The sequence below is a fragment of the Ptychodera flava genome, chromosome 2 (genome assembly GCF_041260155.1).
Source record: "Ptychodera flava strain L36383 chromosome 2, AS_Pfla_20210202, whole genome shotgun sequence".
Lineage (NCBI taxonomy): Eukaryota > Metazoa > Hemichordata > Enteropneusta > Ptychoderidae > Ptychodera > Ptychodera flava.
In genome coordinates, this window is record NC_091929.1 from 4,543,117 (window position 1) to 4,563,418 (window position 20,302).

At 36.3% G+C, this 20,302-nt stretch overlaps 1 long non-coding RNA gene across 1 annotated transcript; it reads right to left on the reverse strand.

The window, feature by feature from the left end:
• Nucleotides 1–3,979: 3,979 nt before the first annotated feature.
• On the reverse strand, nt 3,980–15,458 carry LOC139146837 (uncharacterized). The gene is made up of 3 exons (XR_011555568.1): nt 15,368–15,458; nt 13,145–13,362; nt 3,980–4,530 (listed from the first exon to the last, which is right to left on the reverse strand). It is a non-coding gene; the product is annotated as an uncharacterized lncRNA (long non-coding RNA).
• Nucleotides 15,459–20,302: the final 4,844 nt, after the last annotated feature.

Sequence of the window (20,302 nt, forward strand, 5' to 3'; positions counted from 1 at the left end):
TTTTCGATTCTCTCTCTCTCTCTCTCTCTCTCTCTCTCTCTCTCTCTCTCTCAGGGATGACGAGATCGATGTTTATGAGTATTAAGGTTGTAAATAGTTTACATATTTTACATTTTCTGCCGTTTGAAATCATAATTTACATCAGAGCCTTCCGAGTGCAATGATAAACAAGGAAAATACGAAATTTGACTTTATTTGATATAGAATACGAAAGTAAGCAATAACTAATGAAACCTAATCGAAGCGATTTTTTCTTAAACTTATTATTTACAAACTACGTAACTACGCTTTGAACTGTGACAAACTTTCGGTGTTCCTTTATAGATGAAGCCATACTATATCAGATTGTAGAAGTAGGTTCATACAAACTATATCATACCAGTATATTGATGGTGCAAATACAGCGATCTGATTGGTCGAGATGAGTAAAGAACCATGGTATACTCGCGATATACCACGGCTGGAACACGCGCGAGCTCTCGGCAAGAGCAAAAGTCCTTTTTTGATGTTCCATGTCCGAAATTCAATATACTTTTATGATATAATAGCAATTTAATCACACCCAGCGACGGTATTCCACTCGGTTTTGACCAGTTCACTTCATATATGCACTCACTATTACTCGTGCATATATGTCGTGAACTGATCAAAATCTCGCGGCATACCGTCGCTTGGTGTGCTTTATTGCTTAACTAACTAGTTGCCGTCTGAAAACTTGGAATATACAAATCAGCGTTGCCTGAACTCCGAGTATTGAAATGATACATCTAAAACACAACGAAAAAGAGTTCCCCTTTTACGAAAACCAAGAGAAAATCAGGTTTTTCCTTGGAAATATTCCAACTAAATCAGATATGAACTGAATATGTTCACGTGTTTTACAACAGGTTCATTAATAGTTGTATGCTTCACAGAACAATGATATATGTTATCACTATATGTAGCAGGTTTTTTTTAACTTAGCACAATACTCTCAGAGTTTAATCACTAATTACAAAACTTTATTTAATATGCAAATGAGCTGTTAATTAACTTGACACTGCTCAATGCTTTATGGGACAATTAGATATCCATCAGACCAACATTTGTAGCACGTTTTATTTAATTTAATGCTGTAATTTTAGAGTAATGTCACTAATAACAGAGTTCATTAAATATGCAAATGAACCCTTAATTAACTTTACACTACTAAATGCTTTACAATACAGTTAGATATCTGTCGTATCAGTATGTGCAGCATTTTCATCATATTTGATGCAGTTACTTCCGAGTTATATGACTAATTATAAGATTCCATGAAATATGCAAATGAGCTAACTATTAACTCGACGCTGCTCATTGCTTCTAAGTACAATTGAATATTTATTAGATCAACATCTGTAGGGAGTTTCATCAAATTTAACGCTGTAATTTTGGAGTAATATCACTAATTACAAAGTTCATTAAATATGCAAATGAACCCTTAATTAACTTCACACAACTAAATGCTCTACACCACAATTAGATATCTGTCGGATCAGTATCTGCAGCAGATTTCATCACATTTGGTGCAGCTATTTTGGAGTTCTATCAATAATTACAAAACTTCATAAAATATGCAAATGACTTATTTGTTAACTTGACACTGCCAAATGCTTCTCAGTACAATTAGATATTTATCAAACAATATCTGTACCCGATTTCACTGACTTGGCTGCCGTAATTTCAGAGTTATAGGCCTATACCTAATTACAAAGTTCATTAGATATGCAAATGAACCCTTAATTAATTTCACACCACTAAATGCTTTACACTACAGTTAGATATCAGTCGGATCAGTATCTGCAGCAGATTTCATCACATTCAGTGAAGTTATATCGGAGTTATATGACTAATTACAAACCTTCATAAAATATGCAAATGAGCTATTTATAGACTTGGCACTGCCTAATGCTTCTAAGTATAATTAGATATATCAGATCAATATTTGTTGCAAGTATCATCAAGTTTGGTGCAGGAATTTCAGAGTTATCTCACTAATAACAAAAGTTCATTAAATATGCAAATGAGAAGATAATTGACATGACACTCACAGTATCAGTATATGTTTAGACTCTCGCCAGTCGCTTGTACTGCTTGGTCTCGAGTAGCTTCCGGTATTTATAGCTGGTACAAGCGACTGTTACGCCTCACGCAATCCCCCTTGCTATCACATATTCATGAGGTACGCGTCATAGTAATGGGTGGGGCAACAATACCATATTTGGATAGTGAAAGTTCATCCTTCAGGTCATACATTCATGAGGTGTGAAAAATAGTTGACAAGACCCATCAAGATGCTACTATACAATAGATGTTTATTCTTCCTAACGTTTCGGACGTACACGGACGACCTTCATCAGAGGCTGTACAGACATAGTGGAAAAAGGAAACGAAAATTACATTTTGTTCTACTCGGACAATGAATACGATAACAAATACGCAGATATTTAGCGTATATTACGCACTGTAGAAATGTTACGGTAGCATGCAAAGTCTATGGTAGAAATGTGACTGCGGTAAAAAGGAACAAACAAAAAATGAAATAGCTGAAAACGGCAATGATTGCCGTTTTCAGCTATTTCATTTTTTTTTTGTACCGTAACATTTCTACAGTGCGTAATATACGCTAAATATCTGCGTATTTGTTATCGTATTTATTGTCCGAGTAGAACAAAATGTAATTTTCGTTCCCTTTTTTCCACTGTGTCTGTACAGCCTCTGATGAAGGTCGTCCGTGTACGTCCGAAACGTTAGGAAGAATAAACATCTATTGTATATGTTTGTGGCAAGCGTTTTACGTAGCTTACCTTTCTCTCTGCGTTTCTCTGCCAGTGCCAGCAGACGTTTACCAGTGAAACGCTGATAGCACCCAAGGTGAAAGCCGGACTTATCTCGTGCTTCAGGATCCAACTGGAGTGCAATTTCCAGCTCCAAGCCATCGGAGCTTTTTCAAATCTCCGCGCATTCCATTATTTTGCCCAAGAGTGGTCAGTAAAAGCCTTGATTGGCTCGTCTTGTATGTCAGCGACATGACACACATTCCATGCTTATGGAGGTAGCCATTTTGAAGGGGTATGTATCGCACTACGTGATTGGCTCATTGATGCCTCCACCAATGAAAACGCTTGTTACCCACAAGCTTTAACATCGATGATGACCTTTGACACCTATTAGCATATATTATATATTTTTAACTTTTCCGCCAAATTTCACGCAATCGGACAAACTGATTTGGGTTAACTATCGTTTTTCTATTTCTTTATGGTGGGAATTCATCATTTCAGCTGATTTGATTTAAACTTGAGTGTTCAGTGATCTTTTTGAAACGATAGCCCGGGTCGTCCCACAGACTATTTAGTACACACAGCTAAATGCCTTCTGGTAATGATCCAAAATACTATAATGTTCAAAAGAAACTCTTCAAAATTTTTGATGTCAATGGAAAACAAAACTCAAAATAAGAAGTCATTTCAAATACAATCAACCATTAGTCAGCAACAAAATTGGAATAACTAAGAAATATTACTACACAAAAAATAAAAAATGCTTTGAATATAAATATCCTTGCTGTAAATATGGATTATGAGCATCTCTTTACTCAGAAAATTACAAGTTGTTAAATGTTCACAAACTTAAAGAGTGACCAAGCAACAGATGTAGTCAACATGATCACACAATCCTATTTTTCAATGATCAAAGAGAACAGAGTGAGGGACAGGGAGGAAGGGGTATGGCTTTGTTGGCAGTGTTGCTGCCAGGAATTTTAAACCAAGGGACACTCTGACCCTATCATTCACTTGTGGCGACATTTTGCTCATTTCGGACAACATGTGTCACTTGTTAATCACATTTTGTATTACATGACATTTGTTACAAATTAGTTTTATAAAATAAAATGCAAGCTACCAGGACTGTATCACTACATGTATGCTTGCATTTCAGGCAAGTAATACGGCAGCTAGTATACTGTATCTGTATCTAATCAGAGAACTCAGTCAGACTAAAAGCAAGTTTTAATGTCAAGTGCAGCATTTAAATTACTTCTGATCTCAGATCTGAAAGTATGCAAATATAAGCCTTACAATAATCATGCAAAATGAGGGTTATTGTCAGTATCAGTTTATATTACTTGCAGACTACACGCAACACAGTCGACTGGTGAGTGTGCCCAAGGTGACCTGCAGTATGCAAGAATGCAGGACAGTGGGTTCTATTTGGGACATTGTCGCAAGGGCACTTCCTGGCTGCAATACTGTGTTGGCTAAAAATAGATATTTCACTTTTCCTTTACAAGCAAACAATTGACATGTGCCTAATAGTTGCACCTGTATCGTACAAAATGCTATCATTAGAAACAAATATGCTGAGTCTTCAGGTCTTCATGACTTTGCCAATTTGAAGGATTTCTTCACATGCCACGCAGGTTGCAGTCATAATGTTGTCAATCTACAGGATACGTTGAATTTACATACAGAGTTAAGATGGCTGCAGTCCCTTCACAGTTGTTACCTGTAGGTAGATATAGAAGTGAAAAAGAATCAGATATGAATTAAAGAAGCTTTTATGCAACTTTACTGTTTGGTATACTGTATACATGTACATGCACTCGTTGAATCATACTCTGAATGAAAAACCAAAGGGGAGTGGGAAAACAAAGTAAGATTTCTCTGAATGTCGAAAAACTCTACAATGAGCGTAGATGTACATTTAAAAATAGATAGGTTAATGGGCCTTAGCTCATAATATAAATAGTGTCAAGTGCATTTAAACACATTCCAGCTAAAGCCAAGCTGAGGTTGATAATTATTGGTGACTGTTGCAATTGACACACACATATTTACGCAACACTGTGCATCCTGGTAAATCAAATTTCTTTGAACAATCTATCAATGTCCTATTGTTACATTGCACTGTATAGAATCAATGAAGAAAATATCCGGTAATTCATCAAGCAGCAACTTATTAGTGGCTTGTAGGTCTTTGGTCATTTACTGAACAAGTCATCAACAGAGTATAAATTACAACTTGCAGTTATTGAGATTTTCACCAAAGTAATAACATTTTGCTGTTCTTTAGAATATTTGGTAAAATATTAGGCCAAGAAAAAAAAAGTTTGTTTCTCATCATACACATATTGCAAAAATGATGCAGTGACAGGTTTTTTCTCTCAATTATTTCTTTATTCTTAAACCAACAAGAATACGCAAAAAAAACCTATAAAAATAGCATGGAATGCATGTGACGCAGAGATAAATGCAAAGCAGTGTTGCTTCATCATTTTGGCATACACTGCAACAACATTTCTTCGTTTTGACTTTTAGTTCAGCAATGCACAGTTTTGATAGCGTAATATAACAGTGTGATATGTGTACAGTTCTGAATGGAATGTTAGTGTCAGTTCTTTTGTTTGCAGTTCTTGTTTAAATTTATACCGCACTTTGTTATCCACGATGGTCTCATATTTTTCCATTTTATTTCCTCATGAGGAGAAAAAAAGGTTGACTCGGCGGGTCTGACTTGGAATGCGCGAGGATGAAAAACAAACTTTTTGTTTTCTTGGCCTTATTTGATTTAAACAAGTCATCGCTGATAACACAGTCCCTGCTGAATCATGGTGTTTGAATTACGGTGATTGAATTACATGCTTTGTACATGTAGCTTCATTACTTGAGAGAGGGGTTAATTTTGTAAACGTTGTGATAGATACAGTTTAATGTGCTGCTGTAGAGCCAGTGTCTATACTGAAGATATAACATGTTTATGGCGTGTAATGCATGCCAAAAATTAACATCCGATTTCTTACACCACTGGCCGAATTTTTCCACTAGTCAGGGCGTAGGAAGCCTTTACGGTTGGGGGGGCAAAGATAACCTATATTCTGGTGATGAATGAATTACGATCTAAAATTTGCATATGTGAATAAATTAAAATATTAAATCATACACGAATAAATTAAAATAATTAAAACAGGCCAAAATCAATCTAAATAGTAAAAAATGTAATGAAAGCACCACTACTTTCACATACGGCAATGTCTCAATATATGTGTTTTTATGTATTAGGCCGTGTAAAGAAAATTCTTTGTTTGCTGTCCTTGGATTTTTGAAAAACCTACAAGCCAGCCAGCAAAAAACAAAACAAAACAAACACACAAAGAGATCAATCGCATAAACTTTAACTTTCCCATCGGTTTATGGGTCACAAGTATGAAAAATCATCTGTTACATTTACAATGCAGTGTTCGTTTCTTATGCTCTTCATTAAGCATGTTGAAAGCAATGCTCGGAAACAAAGGTTATATTTGTATAAGTACAACAAGCATACTTAGAGTTAGGTGACTGTAAGTCTGAACAAAAATTCCATAATAAACAATGGTAATAAACACTATACCAGTACATAGGCCCTAGTGTACCACATGTACAGTGTGATAGTAATCAACTTGTTGTGTTACGCAGATCTATAGTTTGTCTCTGACGGAGGTTTATGCACTAGGTAGTCATAGGCAAGAGTAAAACTATTAAAATAACAAGATCTCAATTATGAATAAAAAGGATATTTGCGACAAATGTAAAAGATGCAAATTACGTATTACGACGATGTTTACGAAGTTTTGAAGAAAACAAAATATATTTGAATCAACACCTAATGAGGGAACATAAGAACTTCACCATTTACGCAATGGCTTCAATTTTGCAACGTGTCTAAGTGACATTTGTATATTAATTATGACATGTACATTTAAGATCGAGATCTGTATTGATGTTTACGATGTATAACAATTTCCATCTTTAATTCATATCTATCATATGATCCAAACCAAGCCTTAAACATAACGTTTAAAATCCCATTCTAAAATAATACGGAAAGGGAATACAAAGGACAAGAGAGAAAAATACAATAGACAGGGCAGGAGGACAGACAATTGGAGAAGCGTATCTTGAACGATGGCAGCTGTCAAGCTTGTCTACCGAGAAATAAGTCTATGTAGTACCAACGAACTCTGAACATCTCGTGTAGTCAATCGAAGATTACCAGCACCTCTCAGCAAGCTAAGACGAGTCCATGAGTAAAAGCAGGCAAAGATGAGGTAATGAGATAATAGGAGAAAAACGAGTAGTAACAGTTGTTTTGACAACTGTACACTATGTATTTCAACATGTTGGGTAAGCTTAGAACAAAAAGGTGTTCTTGCAAAGCCTGAAAATTACTGAGTATAACAAAGTATGTAGCTGTCACTCAGAAAACAAATGCTAAACATCTTGGTAAAAGGTGAAACTACTATCCCTTCCATAAAATTACAATTTTTACAGTACGAAGAGTGGGTAGCTGAAAAATCATAACAGCCTCGAGTAAAAATCCTCCTTTTTAAGTGTCAAATAAATACTAGTCCTGATCACTGTTTCTGTTGAGTTAAATGCTCCATTAGCTGTAACTTTAAAGGCTATTTATTCTGAATTTTGTGTATCAACTATTTTTTAGCCGAATTCAAATAGCGCTGATCGCGATGTCAGGTTTGTTACTAAATATAGCTGCACGCAAGACTTCAGACACTGCTGCCTGAAATTCGGACAAATTGTTTCATGCACGGTCGTTGTTGCAGCTCAGTTGTAGTCTGAGCCATAAATTCATAGGAATTAGTGTGAGTTTTTGTATTCATTACAACACTAGCAGGTTTTGATATCATCGTTCTTGCCGAAAATGCAAACTAATACCGGTAGTTATTTTTGCATATTAATGACAGAAAACTGATGCTATTGCATACTAAAATGCTAAATATTCTGCTTGTCAAGACAGCAATGCCGAATGGCCATTGCTATTTTGAAAACTGAATTCAAATCCGGAATTATGAAAATGTCCAAATCGTTTTTAGCAGAAAAAAATGTTCAAAGTAAGGGCAACTTCCACCGCGTACGAACTATTTGGAGCATTCAACAACGAACATTTCACCGGCGGTACCTGCTTGCCACGGTGCAGATCCAACATCGTGATCAATCGCGGATCGTGGAAAAGCTGATGGAAATTCAGTTCCGTTCCTTATTCGAAGCTAAACCAGTCAAGAATTGTTTTCGATCCGTCTTGTATGGAGACCAAAAAGATTTTACGCACTTCCGCCGATTTGAAAACTTTGAGGGAGAAATCAACTTGTATAACGGTCGATTGATCTTCACTTAGGGTACACTGCAGTCCGCTGCAACAGGAGATGCACATGTACACTTTGGCGTACAGTGGTTGATGTACCCCTTTAAGATAGGTAATCTGATTTGTGTGGAAACGATCGTACGACATTTGCGTTTTTGCAACATTAAAGTTAATTACTGCGACATCGCGAACAAAGGAAAGGCACATCCCCCGTATTTTCGATCATACGATCTGTGTTTGTTTTTCAGATTTCGTCCAAAAACCTACCCGCACGCGGACGGCAAAGAAAGAATTTATTTTACGGCGCCTTAACTCCAGTTGTTTGTTTAACTTCCTACATAGCACTCAGCAATAGTTTGGACAGCTATCCATAGTCAATGTGTATTTGTTAAAGTTGGGGGGGGGCAAAAGTTATAGCTTTGCCCCCCCCCCCCAACTTCAGCATCGGGGGCGGGCCGCCCCCCCCCCACCCCCCCCCCCCCGGTTCCTACGCCTATGCTAGTCATCCACATTCAGCTTGGCAATTTTTGAATCCACTCACTGATTTTTCAAGTGGTCATCAATTTCTGAACCCACTAGCTGAATCCTTCATGTGGTCAGCGATTTCTGAATCCACTTACTGAATCCTTCAACTACGTGTAGTTAGCGATAAACCCACTCACCGACTGATGCCGTATGTTGTGGGTTCGAATCCGATTGAAAACTATCCGTATTTTCTATCCTGGGTTGGTAACACTGCTGGTGGACAGAATTGTCCCCGAGGTTATCGTTCGCCCAGTTAGAGCGATGAAATTCGTTTCTTCGCTTCGATGTAGTGTGAATGTGCGATGTATGATAGTGAGCATGCGTGCGTGAGTGCTTCACGAACTCTACAACGTGTTGAGCGGTCTCAGTCAGAAAAATGTAACAACTTAGCCGGCTATTGAACCACTCTTTTTTGGGAGTGGAGATTTAGCCGACTGGTTCTGTCTCTGGCCTCTCAGCTAGGCGACTGATGCCGTATGTTGTGGGTTCGAATCCGATTGAAAACTATCCGTATATTACATTCAAGTGGTTAGCGATTTCTGAACTCACTCGCTGAATCCTTCTACTAGTCAGCGATTTCTGAACCCACTAACCAAATTATTCAATTGGTTATTGATTGCTGAATCAACTCACCGAATCCTTTAACTACTCGCCTTCATTCTGCTAGGCACCCCAGTAGACTTGATAATTTTTCTATCATAATCCGATTACTCAAAAAGACACCCATCAAATTAACTCATAGATTCTTAAGGTGACTGACCATTACGCTAGAGGAGCTTTATCAAAGCTTTGAAGATGTGACCCGGAAATGATCGCGACCCGTTTGTTAGAACGCAAGTTACAGCAAGTCTCAGGGTTTGGCATTGAACTGAGACTTCATCTCTCAGGATTTTGAACAGGTTCACTTGTTTCCATCAACTGTTGTGCTATTTTGTTGTGCTGTTGTGCTATTTAAAGCCTTCGTGCTCTACGAAGCCTGGCGGCACCATTGTTCGCGTGGCATGTTTTGGGCATTAACCTCATTGGAATCTGAATTAGATATTACGTCTAAAACAGCTAGACAACGGTTATTATAAAGGATCGTGAACACACAAAGAAGTTGTGAGGTGAGAAGTCCTGAACAGACAAGGAATTGAGAGCATCCACACTTCACGCTATTCAAACAGCTATGAAAATGGGCCTTAGGGAGCGTACAGTTATTATGGCCCGGGCTGAGCCGGCAAATCCTTCCTGCGCATCAGTCAAATTAAGTGAACCCCCTACCAATTGCACCAAAATCGATGACCCCCACACTTTTACGATGACAAAAATTTCATGACTCCCACCCCACATTACTTGAGTAAAGCTGCACACACATACACCTCTGGAGGTGGGGGCGATACAGTTTTCCCCCAAAATAGATTCTCAGATTTTTTCAAAAGACCCTCCTTACAAACTCACAAGGTTATAATTTTCAAATTTCCCCTTCTGACATGCTATAATTTTGATATGATCCCTCACAGGGATTGGACAGAAATGACACGTGGATCGCAATATTTTTGCACAAGCGTATGTGTACACAATTTTGATATTTGGATTTAATTGATAACCAGCTGTTGATAATGTTGATTCACTATACATGGTAGACTATGAGCAAACTATGTAATACTTTTTTAATACAAAACTATCTATGCATTGATAATTGACATAAAAGAACTTAATTGGAATAGGGTTCTTTCAACTGGTATGTGGACAAAAAATTTGACTGTAGAATTTCACCAAAAATGTTCTATAAGTCTATAATAAAATTGTGAAAAAATTTTTTCCAGTGGAAAACTTGCTATACTTGTGCATATATACAGACATACGCGTTGAATAATTAACATAACTGTACTTGATTAAAATATGATGGTTAAAGTTGCATATTATGTGAACAAGAAATCTGATTTTGGCATTTCACTGAAAATTTCCATTCACTATACATGGAAGCCTATGAGGAAACTATGAAAATTTGTTTTTTAAACACAAAAATAGGTAAATCTGTGTATTTATGTATTCTCGATAATCAGTTTTTTCCAATTCAAAACTATTTAAATCTGTCTCTTTATGGAGTTTGATAATTCTTAAGTACTTAGTTAAAGGTAGATATGTGTGCAAGAAATTGGAATTTGGAATTTCACCAAAATGTTGATTCACTAATAATTGGGGTCTATGAGTATGAGAAAAATATGAATAATTTTTTTACAATGCTAGACTAAATTAATTTTTGCTGGGTAGAAACTAATGAAGCTAAGCTAAGGGAATTCAGCAACTTGGTGACTTGGGCTGATCGTTATCGAATAGGAGCGATTTTCTTTACAATGCCAAGGTATTGACAAATGACAGTAACAGCGAATGGTTCAGTGACTTGGTTCAGAAATCACTAACCACTTGAAAAATTCAATGAGTGAGGTCAGAAATCACCAAGCCAAATGTGGATGACTGATGGAAAAATTCGGCCAATGGCGTGGGAAATCAGAGATATATATATATATATATATATATATATATATATATATATATATATATATATATATATATATATATATATATATATATATATATATATATATATATATATATATATATATGGCCTATGAAGTTCAGAAATCATCACAGTGTAAAAGTGCTCAATACCTGTATGGCTGAGCGATTTATGGTAAAAAATAATAACAAGTAGAACACAGGACTTAGGCGTTACTCAGAGTTTCACACTACATGTGCTCGGCCTCACAGAAAACCCGTTCAAAACCCGCTTCTGCAACCACCTACACTCGTTCACAACGAAAAGTGCAAAACCAGTACAGAACTTTCCAAGCACATATGGAATCTGAAGAACAAAAATATGCAACAGTCAACCAGCTGGTCTTTGTGCCATGCTGCAGCTTACTCTAATGCAACAAAGAGATGTAACCTTTGCCTGAAAGAGAAACTGTTCATCATCAATGCTGAGAAGCCTAACCTGCTAAACAAGCGATCGGAGCTCATCTTGAAGTGTCGCCATGAGAACAGATACCTCCTTTCCAACTACCATGCCCCTCCTCTAGGAATAGAACCATCCAGCGCGCCATGAGGAAACACACATAACGGAGTCAGGAACACGCAGAACCATGCTCGGATCAACAGAAGCAAAGCAACGGAAACATTCGAAGATAAGATAAGTTGAACCATTTGTTTGTGTAATAAAGGGAAAGTGCCTTCACACATCAGCCATCTCGTCTTGTATGTGCTTTGGTGTGTTTAGTGTCTGAGTTGTGTTTTGGCTGTTAGTGTGGAAATTAATTTTCAAATAAGCCATGGCGAGACGTGGGCTTAGTCAGATGTGTCCTTGACAGCGGTGACTCTTTTTTTATCCCCACGTTTCGAAACCAGAGCGGTCTCTTCCTCAGTCGCCTAAGATATGTGCATATCTTTTTTGTTTTATGTCATGTCGATATTGTTGAACTCCTGTGCTTCTAGCGATGAAGCCAGAATGCTTATGTTTGGATCGTAATGTGTTCGTTCGTTCATTGACTTGTTTCTAATGCAATGCAATGCAAACGTATCTGTGTTTTCGTGTGCGTTCTTATGTCCAGTATTTTCTCACTGTTATGTCGTTGCCTTTGTATACCACAAGATCGAGGTATGTTATCTCATGTGTCGAGCTTTCAAACGAAAATTTGAAAGTAGGGTGCATTTTGTTGATGCCTGATGTGAATTTGTTCAGTTCATGTTCTGTTCCTATAAAGATCATGAAAACATCGTCTCTGAATCTAAGCCAGAGTAATATTTTCGATTTGTATTCACGTATTATTTTCATTTCCGTTCGATGAAATGTGATATCAGCCACATTCGGTGAAGACGGAGAACCCATTGATACACCGAGGATCTGTTTATAGAATTTGTTATCGAATTCGAATGTGTTGTTTTTGAGAATAAGTGTTAGTATGGCTAACATGTATTCTGTTGGTGGCATTTTCATTGTTGTTCCCGGGTTGCTGTTTTGGGATCGTTCTGCGTCTAATGCTTCGCGTATAAGTTGAGTGGCTTCGTCGTGTTGTGTGTTGGTGTACATAGACACCACATCTAATGTGACTAATATTGCATTATCCGTGATTTTGATAGTTTCAATTTTCCGGATAAATTCAAAACACACATAACGGAGTCAGGAGCACGCAGAACCATGCTCGGATCAACAGAAGCAAAGCAACGGAAACATTCGAAGATAAGATAAGTTGAACCATTTGTCTGATGATTGCTACAGAGAGCACATGTAGCGTGGTGAAACTCTGAGTAATATATATATATATATATATATATATATATATATATATATATATATATATATATATATATATATATATATATATATATATATATATATATATATATATATATATATATATATATATATATATATATATATATATATGGGAGCTAAAAACAAGTAACTCTCACATACCTACGATTTGACTTTCAAAGTCCCTTGTCAAATCCTCAAAGTCATAATATTGTATGTTCAAGATGTGCTGTTCCAGTTACAATGGTACTTGTAGATCTCTTCTCTATGTGGCTTGAAATCAGAGATAAGCTCCAAGGAATTACTCATTCAGTCTGTCACAGGATACACTGTAGAGTATGTCATGTGTCAAGGAGTCTGGCAGAAAATATTTTTGGTTCCTGTATGCATTGAAGAGAAAAGTCAAATTCATAAGCACTCTTTACAATTGCAATCTTTTTTCTTATTGGGAGTGGTTTCATCTGATATGTACACTGTAATTGTAAGCTATCCTTGACTGAAAATATTAGTGTTATGCCAAGTGTAATGTCAAACTATAAGTGAATATAAAGAGATGATTAGCGTAGAGTAAGGTAAACAAAATGATTCTAAATTAATAAACAACAGTATTACATGTATGCCAATATTTGTGAAAGAAACGGTTAACATTCAAGAGATATTGTAGCAATTTGATATGCTTTTGAGTTTGTTTCCTTCTTTTAGTAAAATATTGTTTCTCCGTTTACCTTGAAGATCATGACATGTGTACATGTAATGATCATGACATGGGTACATGTAATGTTAATTTGAATCTTTACAAATACAACATGGTGCAACCCACTGAAAGAACGGGAAAGGGATTCACTCCACTTTGACGAAAAAGTCTCCATTTTGCACATAACGTGGCAAGATATTGAAAATGGCGGGAAATTTAAAATTAACAAAAATCTGTTCAATTTCTTGCCTATTCTGCCAAAAGCAAACATTATTGAGGCATAGTTAATGACTATGTTTGCAGATTGCAATGAATATCTGAGGAAACTAGAGGTACTTGGGCTTGGACAAGTTTTGCCGAGTTGCAGCTCATGGGCCTTTAATCTATTTGTCAGAAATAACATTGGACAGTGTTAACAACATGTTGTGTTGGATGAGAAAATAATATTTCAAACACACTGTATGAAGTACGTGTTCACTAGCAACAGAATAACTGGACATATAATTTTACAGCAAATATTTGTTTGTGCTTAAACACACTTTGACACTTATTTTTTCTTACTTATTACTGCAGAAGGGAAAATAAATGAAAGAAAACAGTGGCAAAGATAAGATACCATTCCTTTTAGTGCAGAGTGACTAGTGTGATATGGGTTGAACTTGAAGAATGCATGTACAGGCCACCTCCATATAGTGGTCACTTTTTCTTGGTCCATTGAGTGACCACTATACACAGGTTTGACTGTACATGTATTATGACCATGAAGGAAGATAATCAATCTTATTAATTACACCATGAAAAAAAGGAAATTGAATGAAATGCAGAGATAAACCCTATACAACAATTGTTTGTTTTTCCAAGCTGCTCTCAAAAGAAATGGCTGACTGATGCCAAAAGTACTGGCATAAAGGCAAAGCCATGCTGTATGTGTGACTTTTGCTTGTTTGTTTGTGTGCATGTTAGTACATGTTTGTATTATTATGACATACATGTATGTTGGTGCATACAATAAAAGATCAATAATGAGCTGTCTTTATGTTTATTTTTTTACTCTACCTCCAAATTTGTTAATAGACAGGTGCTTTTCTTTCATTGTTTTTTTGTTTACAAGTATAGTCAAGAAATGATACTTGATAAATCTTATATACAATCCCACATCTGCAATAGAGCAAACCCTTCCTCTGATCTAGGAGGTAAGCACTATACCGTATGTGCTAGATGACTGCATCACTCTCTCTAAATACACACCACCTGAATACAAACACTGTATGATAATAGAGTGTACTGAGAAAGAGTGGTGGACATAGCAGTGCTTACTTTTTATCTCAGGGCAAAGGGGGTCTGTTTCATGCATTTGAGGGATTGCATCAGAAATGTTATTGTCACTTCGTCAAATACATATCCGTATGCTAAAAATAACAAAAACACAACTCTTTATTGATGAACGGAGAGGGTAGTAAGAGAGTGACAAACATGAACAGAAATACCATTCTGTATCTTATATCTAAACACATTTTATGATAATTAAACAACAAGCAAACAAACAAACAATATGCTATTCACATAATCAGCTGTTATCACAGTGCCTGGCGTGGCTGGCTGGCATGGCACCATGCTAAGTAAAATACACTATGTGAACTTGTTGACGATGAATTACTATGATTATCGGAATAAAAGTTATCTATACTTACGACTGAACAACCAAGCCAAGTCCGCTTCAGTTCATGTTGGTTACTGAGTCAGCGGTACCTCCAGTTCGTGCATGATCAAAGTTTGCACGCTCGCGCTGTATATGTATTGTACTATAGATCGTCCATTTCGCTGAACGGTGACTGCGAAAGGTCGGTTATATTTATCTTATTTTGTCGACATAGATGATCAGTCACGGCGATGAGAGTGTTATACAGGAATGCCTATAACTCGCCTTGTGAAATGGTGCGTAAATTATTCCGAACATTTCCTGTTTTTTGCGGTACCGATTGAGATTCGCCATGGCACACGCTGCTGCGCTGAAGCGAAGACGCAAACTGCAAAGACTGTTTTCACCTCGGAAGTTATGGAAGATTCCATTGTATATTAGGATAGTTTTCCCAAGACGTGCCTATAATATGTGTCACATGTTCTGATTCCCAATTCTTTCACTGACCGGATGACTCTCCTTAGCAACTTAACCAGAAATGTATGTCATAAAATTGATTACGTGCACATGTATAGCAATATTGCTGCAGGTTTTCAACACAAAAGTCCCTTTTGTCGAATGTTGTCCGTACCTACAGTTGAAGTAGTTCATAATCAGATAAACCGGGTCCAATTTGAATAAAGGTCAAGAACGCCACGTACAACTATAGCCTGCACAAAGGCGTCCCTGACTTCCATCAAAGAACGGTAAATACCGGCGAAATTGTACGTCAGTCAGCAGCAATGGTATTGATACCTCGGTTATATACCAGTAAACTTGAACAGCTGTTAAAGCATACGAGTATTGTTGCACCGAGATAGTTCAGATTTCCGTGAATTTGAAACTTCCCACAGACAAAAGAATATCATGAATAGATGGCCAACAGTCCAACACAGCACGTGACAGCATCGCATCCAAGGTAAGTTCATAGTTTGTAAAAGTACTAAGGTATTTGTAGGTCTACCCTTACTAAACCTGCAGATCTGCAAAGAGCTGATAAAGAGCTGAGGCAGATATGCACAAACAGACTCACTGCAGCTTTCTGGACAGAGCTGCAGTAAGCTGATTCAGTGAATATATAATAAGTTATTGCAGCTCTGAGACAGACACACTGCAGACCATCCACAGCTCTGGGACAAACCTCTTGCAGACAACCCACAGCTCTGGGACAGACCTTGCAGACATCTTGCAGCTCTGAGACAGACCTCTCACAGACAACCTGCAGCTTGGGGGAAGGGGGTAGACATCAAAGGTCAAGGAAGCTAACAGGCTGAGCTCATGACAATGAGGTCACAAGTAGTTAGCTAGATGGGATTATACATGGCTATACGGCAAATCAGTGTACACCCACTGCAGCCAACAACAATTTGTTGGCTTTGTGTGGTGGCATATGTATAATGCCCTACAAAGAGGCTCCAAAAATGGTGCATGGGGAAATGCAATTTTATTGGGCCATTTTCTTTACTGATAAAGCTGATGCAATGGATTTCATATTTGTACTTTTAAGATTCAGCATACAAAAAATAATCCAGTGCATTCAGCCTTTGATAAAATGTACCTTAACTTTTTTATCCAGTGATTTGATCAAAGTCCATATTCTCTCTGGTACAGTTGGACCTCTACAGAGGAGAAAGAAGCAATACAAGAGTGGTAAAATCAGCAGACAACACCTTCATACACAAATAAAACAAGTTGAGAGCTATATAAATTTTAAACAAAGTTTGTATTAATAAAAAAACATATATTTTAAAAAAACTGTTTACATAAAATGTATCTTTCTGAGATAACTGAGCCAAGTTGACTTATGAAAAATATTGCATTAAAGGCCAATGACGTCTAGTAAAATACTGATATGTACTTTCAAAGTAGCTGTAACAACTGGTTTCTGCCCTATTTCTGTTCTTTGTATTAACTACATTTCTTGTTCTATTGCCAAAAGCAAGTTGAAATGTCTACTATTATCACGTTAAAAGTCTATTACCTTTATAGTCAAAATTGTACTAGTTGACAGATGCATTGTATGAAGTCTGGATCTATATGTAAATATACAGATCATGCTGATAGGCTGACAAGTGGATATTTCAACAAAATTCAGGGAGCTGAGCAAGAAAGTGCAGTTGAAAAACTGAACAACAATAGTAGCAAAGTCATGAAAGGACAATATTACTGTCATTTCAAATATTGCAATACAAAATATGTTACTACTATTAACTTTTACAGTACAAAATTATTAAATGCAAGTACTACATTATGATTAAAGAATAAAATAATTTTAAAATATTTTTCAACTGAGAAGTCCTTCTTAAATGTACCTAAAAGCAATGAATATTTAATGAGGCTGTACTGTGGACAATATGAATGGCAAAATTGAAAGAACAAGTTGGCATAATAAATAGGAAAACGGTACAGTTGGGTAAAATGTTGAAAATTTCATAAATAATGCAATGTATCTCTTGATTTTGTTGACATGAATGAATGACAGTAGTTGAAATTCCTCTGGTGAAAAATGTAAATATTGCAAAAAATGTAATGTGGTTTGTAACTTAGACTTTATGACAGAAAGATGTGGTAATCCATTAGAGTGTACTTGATATTACCATTTCTTCTTTCTTATCATGACCATGTCCTCAAAAATATTAAAATTGAAGTACCAAATTTCGACAGGGGTGTAATTATGGTGTGATCAGAACATCCAATGGCTTTGCAATAGACACAATCTGTGGACCTTTTTTATCGAACATACCTGGTTATCTTATAATGAAAATTTATCTGATTACTCTTTGTACTAAGCAACTTTGTAACTTTGAAGTCTATATAACATGTTACACTAATTATCCTAACAGTAACCATCTTTACTATTATTATCTTAAAGGGGAAGGTTACCCAGCGATTGTATGTTCAGCAATAAAAAAATCTATGAAAAAATGGTGCGACACCTGTCTTTGTTATCAACTTTCACTTACCAATGGCGCAATGGCACCCATTTGAAAACTATAGGTTATAGGTAGAAGTGACGTAAGAGCCTAGGACTGCACTGGCACTTATAGGAGTTCCCTGTAGTCTTCAGCCGAGAAGCCCACAAGTGTCAGTGCAGTCGTAGGCTCTTACGTCACTTCCACCTATAACTAAAGGTTTTCAAATGGATGCAATCGTGCTATCAGTAAGTGAAAATAATAACAAAAACAGATTTCGCACCAGTTTGTTATAGATTTCTTATTGCTGAATACATAATCACTGGGTACATTCCCCTTTAAACGATATCAAAGTAGGTGCATGCAAATCAGTTGCATCGTAACTATAAATCTCACAAAGGTGAGAACTGAATTTCTATGCCTTTCACTATATGAATCCTATCATGTATGAAAATCACTGAAAAGTAGAAAAATCAGTATAAATTTCATCTATGGAAAATTAGCATATTTTCAGCAACAAGCTACTACGGGATTAAACACATTTGAACACAAACTATATTTAATATCAAAACATCAAAACATGTTTCCCTAAAGGACAATGAAGTCTACTGCAATAGTTCTGAGCAAAAATCTAAAGTTTAGTTAATAATTATCAGTATACTTAATCATCGTCTCTGAATTAAAATTTCTATTGAAAAATTACATGAGGTGCTATACTGCAGGAAAATTTTTGAAAAAAATTATTATAGTGAAGTAAAGAAGCATCTATCTCAATATTCATGCAGATGTACATGCAAAAAGATTTCTTTTTTTGAATTGCTGAATAATATGAAATTGGCCATAGCAATTATTGTTCTGAAGCTTTGTGTTTGAATGACTTGGTTTCTGAACAATCTGATAATGTGGAATACACAAAAAAATTGTAAAATCTGTCCTTTGAAAGACCCACGGTAAGATCAACAGATCACAATATTTAAAATGTGTATCAAATAGAAACTGATCAGTTAAAAAATGTTATGTTAAATTCACATATATATAACCATGAAAAACTATTCAAAAACTTTGTAATTTTTGTTACATGTACTTTGTTGACAAATAAAATTCACTTTATATATTTCAAAATGCCTTTCCTTAAAATGAAGTGTACATGGAAAACATGAGAACTTTGATTTATGTTTTATCATTAGATGTTGAGTTTCAGCCAAAATAACAAGGCATCATGGTAAACAATGTTCAATTGCTACATGTAAAAATCAGGATTAAGGCTGAGCCTGTGGTATGTGTCCTTCATGATAAGAGCGATAATGAACAAAACTTGCAAAAGAAATGAATCACAGTATAAACCAAGCCACCACCAGCACTACTTGGAGAGAGTAGTTGTATCAAGTCCGAAAACATTTGTTCCATCATTAAGACATCGAATGATTGGCAACTGAGACGAGAATAAAACTGTATCATGTCCGATTTATACTATGTTATTCCTATGCACTGCATGCAGTAGAGTTGCTATCATAAGTACTAATCCATAATGATCGAAATGAACATAGATCACTTCTTGTCGCCATATGTTCTCAACTTCTCAAAGAACAGTGGTTGGTTTGAAATAGTCCCCTACGGTGTTGAAAGTGTCGAAGTAGCAAACTCTCAGTTGAAACCTCACTAAAAGGCTGGAAAATTCAATATGTCCACGGCCATTACACTGTAAATAACGGACATCCACTGATCGAAGTTTAACTTACATAAACTCTAAGTGTCTAACGCAGGCAACGTCCTTCAAACATTACAGTTGTTCTCCTAAACCTCTTCTGTGTTCCCTTCATCGTCCACAATGCACAATCGTACTGAGCCATAACTCAGACATATTTCCACCAGTGTCATTCAAAGTTGGTACAAGGACATTGACCTATTTCATACATATGCACATCAATTTGTTTCACGGCATGTAGAAGTATCATGTCAATTACTGAAGTTTCGTAATTAGGCTGATATGTCAAGAAGTACTGCATCAAATTTCATGAAACTTGGTACAGATGTTA